We start from the raw sequence: 5,443 nt of genomic DNA, 5'->3' as shown, positions 1-5,443 counted from the left end.
CCTTCCTTCCTTCCTTCCTTCCTTCCTTCCTTCCTCTCTCTCACTCTCTCTTTCCCTCCCTCCCTCCCTCCCTCCTTCCTTCCTTCCTAGCTCTGGTGGTCTAATGGCAAGAAGCTGCATTGCAATCCCAGAGGCACACAGTTCAAATCCACCAGATGCTCTGCTGGAGGAGGGGCAATCTCCTCTTGTACCAGTCAGATCCAATTTGATGGTACCCACACCCACACCCCCCAACACACACACACAGAAGAAAAAGTATTATTTTATATAGATTGGCTTACAAAGTTTGTTGTATACATTGTGTTTCACACTATAGTTCATTCACACTGTGTTTTCATACAACCATTCTGAGTCAGATTTTATAAAATTTGTTAATACTGAGCTATGCCCACCACTGCCCTGTCTTGCCAGATCTCTGCTAGATTTTTCTTCTTTCCTTTCTCTACCCCTCCCTCTATCCTTCAAATTGTGAGAGCCTATGGTTTCTCCCCTGCTTATCCTCACCCGTCTGTCCCTTCCCTGCCCCCGGATCCTCATACATGTTTTACTAGTTATCTTTCCATTTCTATAAGAATGGTCTCATACAGTATTTTTTTATGGGACTGAGTTAGTTCACTCAGGATAAAGCTCTGCAGAATCCCACAAGTTATGTAGTCATTTTTAAAATCATTGCTCCTCTAAGTTATTTCATATATATGTATATTTCTTTTTTTTAATTTTTTTTTTTTAATTTTGTGTGAGTGTACTGCCAAATCGGATCTGACTGGTACAGGAGGCGATTGTTCCTCCTTCTCTGGTAGAGCATCTGGTGGATTCGAACCATGTACCTCTGGGATTGCAGTGCAGCTTCTTGCCACTAGGCCACCAGAACTTCCCTGTATATTTCTTATCCATCTCCCTTCTACCAGTAGAATACAAGCACTGAGGTACCCGGGCTTTGCGTTTATTTACAGTTCTATCTCTGGCCCTAGCACAGTTCATGGTGTTTTTTTTTTTTTGTTTTAAGTTTTTCTGGCTACATGTTTATTCAACACAAAACAATTCCCTCCAACTTTACTGAGGTGGCTGACCACGTCCACGACCAAATCCGCCTCTAAACTGGAATTCAGTTGCTGACCCAGCCCCAGCCTCGGCTTTCTTGTCGGCACCAGGAGGCACTGCACTCCGTCTGTACGTGTCTCTGTCAGCCTCCCCCCGAGTCAATCTTGCAGGTCGTTCACCTTCCAGACCTTTCGGTCGTGGCCTGCCAGTCTCAGGACGGCTGCGGCGCAAGGTGGCAGGAACAATTTCAGGAGGCAGATGAAGGTAATCACGTAGATATTGGATACCCTCATTAATATGGTACTAGTAGAAATGTCTCCAGGCGAACTGTTCCTTCACATAACCTCGTGACTTGAGACTCTGCATGGCCTTCATGACATGAAGATTGGGCACGTTTTTATCTGACAGTTCGGGGTGCTTTGGCATGTGGACATCCTTCTTGGCCACTATCATCCCCTCCTTAAAAAGGAGTTCATATATGGCAATCCGGTTCTTCTTGGGCATCAACATCTCGACGTTGGATGGGTCCGGAGCCTAGACTGGAAAGGCAGTTCATGTTTTTAAAATGAATACATGGATGCCTTTTCTGACCATCTAATGCTGGCACAAAACCAAGGATTCTTACCATGGGACTGATAGCTTCATGATGGAAGGAGAGGAGATTGAAACTGCCCACAGCTTCATCTTGCTTGGATCCACAATTGGTGCCATATTGCACTGCAAAAAATCTGCAGTTAGGGACCTCTCCAAATTATTGAGAAGTAATGTACCATGAACTGCCAAGAAAACAAACAGATTCATCCTAGAGAGGGTTAAACCAGGCTGCTCCTTGGAGGCAAGGATTCTGGGGCTTCGTCTGACATACTTTGGACATGTTGTAAGGAGAGACAGGTCTTTAGAGAGGGACATCATGCTGGGTAGAGTAGAGGGACAGTGCAGGAGGGGAAGACCCTCTATGAGGTGGATTGACTCAGTGACTGGGGTAATCGGGATGGGTGTGTCAGAGGCAGTGCGATTGGCACAGGATAGAGCAGAGTTTAGGGCTGTTGTACATAGGGTCGCTATGAGTCACAAACGACTCGATGGCACGTAACAACAACAACAAACAATGATGTCAGCTTGAGGACTAAGGTGGGTCTGATTCAGGCCCTAAGTCTTTCTGATTACTTGGTATACATCCGAGAGCTGGATAATGAATAAGAGTGACCAGAAAAGAATTGACACCTTTGAGCTGTGGTCTTGGTGAAGAGCACTGAACAGCACACACGGATGGCCAGAACAACAAACAAGTATGTCTTACAGGAGGTGCAGCCAGAGTGCTCTTTGGAGGCAAGAATGATGAGGCTTTGCCTCACATACTTTGGGCATGTTGCTAAGAGGTTAAAGCTATTCCTTGGAGAAGGACATGATGCTGGGAAGGTTGGAGGGTTGGTGAAGGAGAGGAAGACCCTCAACTATGTGGGTTGACACGGTGACTGCTGCAATGGGCTCTTGCGTGCCAGGAAGTGTGGGGACGGCGCAGGATAGAACAGGGTTCAGATCTTTTGTTCATAAGGTCGCTATGAGTCGTACTGGACTTGATGTCACTTAACAACAACAACATTGCTAACACCAACACTCAGATGCCAGCTTAATTGTCCAAATTCATCAGCTTCTCCAAAGGAGAAAGATGAGGCAATGCCCTTCTGTAAAGATATATAGACTCAGAAATTTAGGGTCACCTTGAGTCAGAAAGAACACCATGGCAGCTGCTTGGGTTTTGATAGTACATACTGGGGAAAAGAGCCCCGTTGGTGTAGTGTATTAAGAGTTGGGGGGACTATGTGAAAGATTAACAGTGCAAACCCACCAGCTGCCCTGTAGGAGAAAGACACAAGGTAATTTGCTTCTTTAAAGATGACGGCCTGGGGACCCTAGGGGGCAGGTAGTTCAACTCTGTTCACAGGGCTGCTGTGAGTAACAATGGATTGGGCAGCAAAGTTAGATGCCAAATCCCATCCCCAGCCCAGAGCACCAGAGATACGGTTGCCATGACAACCTCACATCCTTCCGTGAGTGCATCTCATCCGTCCAGCCAGATGCCCTTTGGGTGGAATTAGAGTGATGCTGGATAAAAATAACAGTGCACTGGAGAGCGAAATCCTGAGCCCTGAGGCTCCAGAGTCACATTTTGCCACCTGCTACCCTGCTTCTTGTTGTTGTTATGTATCGTCGAGTCGCCTGTGACTCATGGTGACCCTATGTACAACAGCTCTGAAGCCTTCCCTATTCTGAGCCAGTCTCTCTGACTCTGACACACCTACCCCCATTAGCCACCATCAATGGCAGACCCTCAGCTCCCTCTCCTCAGTCCTCCTTCCAAACAAAAATCCACTGCTTTAGAGTTGATTCCAATTCATTGTCACCCTCCAAGGCTGTCAACCTTTAAAAGAGGAGACTGCCCATCTTTCTTCCTTAGAGTGGTTGGTGGATTTGAACTGCCGACCTTCTGGTTACTAGCTCAATATTCAATACACTATGCAATACATTTCAGACAAGTCTTAATTCTCAGGCATTGCAAATACACAGCGCCCCAACACCAGTATTCCCTGCTGTGCTTTTCACAATGGCTGAAAGGTGGAAACAACAGAAATGTCCATCAAGGAATGAATGAACCAACTCAAGATGTATTTACAAAACACACAGTGGAACACTACGCAGCCAGGGAGAGAAATGATGTCCTGAAGCAGGCCACACCACAGGCGAACCCTGGAAACATCATGATGAGTGAAACGAGTTTGCTGACAAAGGACAAATACTGTATGATCTCAATGAAGTGAAATAAACAAATACATTAATACATTTCAAGCTCGCAGCCATTGAATCAGACCCAACTCATAACCGGCCCTCCTTTGAGTTTCTGAGGCTGTAAATGGCACAGGAGGAAATTGTCCATCTTCTTTTCAAGGGGAGGCTGGTGGCTTCGAACTGCAGTTGTGGTGGTGCAATTGTAGAGTTAGTAGCACAACTCTCTAGGGGACTGTACCACCAGGGTCCAGGGTAGACAGAGCCTCCAGGTGCCCTGGAGGGTTAAGTGCTGAGTCGCTTTGAACCCACCAGCCACTTCAGGGGAGAAAAATGTGGCAATCTGCTTCCAGAGAAATCTCAGCTACAAACTACGCCCACTGTTCAACTTGGTTCAGATTCATGGTGACCCTTCACTGGATTTCCAAGACTAGAAATCTTTACAGGAGCAGACTGCCTCATGCTCCTTCCACAGAGTGCCTGGTGGAGTTGAACTACTGACCTGCAGGTTAGCAATTCAACCTGTAATGCACTATGCCACTGGGGCTTGGAAACCCTAAGGAGCAGTTCTACTCTATCCTGTAGGATGACTATGAGTCAGAATTGACATGAGGATAGTGAATTTTTGTCTTGGCACAGAAATCAAGTGTTATTCATTGTTACCAGGAATGAGAGGGAGGGAAAGGGGGCCTTTTTATTTAAGGGATGCTGGGTTTATGACAGTGAGAAGGACGGGGGGAGGGCACTGTCATTGGTGGGATTAAAAGAACTTTTTTGGGCAGTGCGTGGGGTATTTAATACTTCTCTCCAGCACATGACTCAATTGTACCTAACAAAATCCAACAACAACAGAGAGAGCTTTAAAGAGCTCTCTGGTGGTTTACTGGTAAGTGATTGCCCTGCCAATGTAAAGCTATGCAGTTCAAATCCACCAGTTGCTTCCTGGGAGAAAGAGGGAGAATCGCCTCTTGTGCGATTTACAGCCTCTGAAAACCTGCTGGAGGGTCAGTGGTGAGTTAGTTCCGAGTCAAAGGCACATAGCAACGAAAGAGCTTCAGGGGGCTCTGGTGTCTTAGTGGTAAGGAGCTGTACTGCCGACCCAAAGGCCCAGAGTTCGAATCCACCATAGGCGGGAGATGTGCAATGTCCTCTCGTGTAATTTCCTACATCTGAAGACCCTCTGACAGGTCAATTGTAAGCTGGTTCTGACTGTATAACAGAAACAACCATGAAGAAGACCATCAATAACCCTGCATTATACAGTTGAGTTAAATTTAAATTAAATTAAAGTTGAATTAAGTATTGAGTTGGTGAATGTCTTGTTGTATAGAAGGAAACTCGGTGGTACTGGGGTTAAGCATGCAGTTGTTAACTGAAAGGTAAGTAGTTCAAATCCACTGGCCACTCAATGTGAAAATGATGTGAAAACAGTCAACAATGTGCTTTTTATAAAAAAGTATAGTCTTGGAACCTATGAGGCAGTTTTACTCTGTCTTTCAGGGTCACTAGGAGCCGAAAAGGATGTGATGGCAATGGAATTTCCCATTCGAACAAATAATTGTGTTATTGTCTTAATAAGCTCAGCATATGTTGCCAAATGAATCTATCCAGACCAGAA

The 5,443-nt window shown here is 45.7% G+C and overlaps 1 pseudogene; it reads right to left on the bottom strand.

Moving 5' to 3' along the window:
- Positions 1-1,053: 1,053 nt before the first annotated feature.
- On the bottom strand, positions 1,054-1,551 carry LOC102850666 (annotated as a pseudogene).
- Between the last annotated feature and the right edge of the window lie 3,892 nt (positions 1,552-5,443).

The sequence above is a fragment of the Elephantulus edwardii genome, unplaced genomic scaffold, assembly GCF_000299155.1.
Source record: "Elephantulus edwardii isolate Elephantulus edwardi_28Jun2011 unplaced genomic scaffold, EleEdw1.0 scaffold00236, whole genome shotgun sequence".
NCBI lineage: Eukaryota > Metazoa > Chordata > Mammalia > Macroscelidea > Macroscelididae > Elephantulus > Elephantulus edwardii.
Note: the sequence above shows the minus strand (reverse complement) of the source record. Positions and strands in the feature narration are given on the sequence as shown.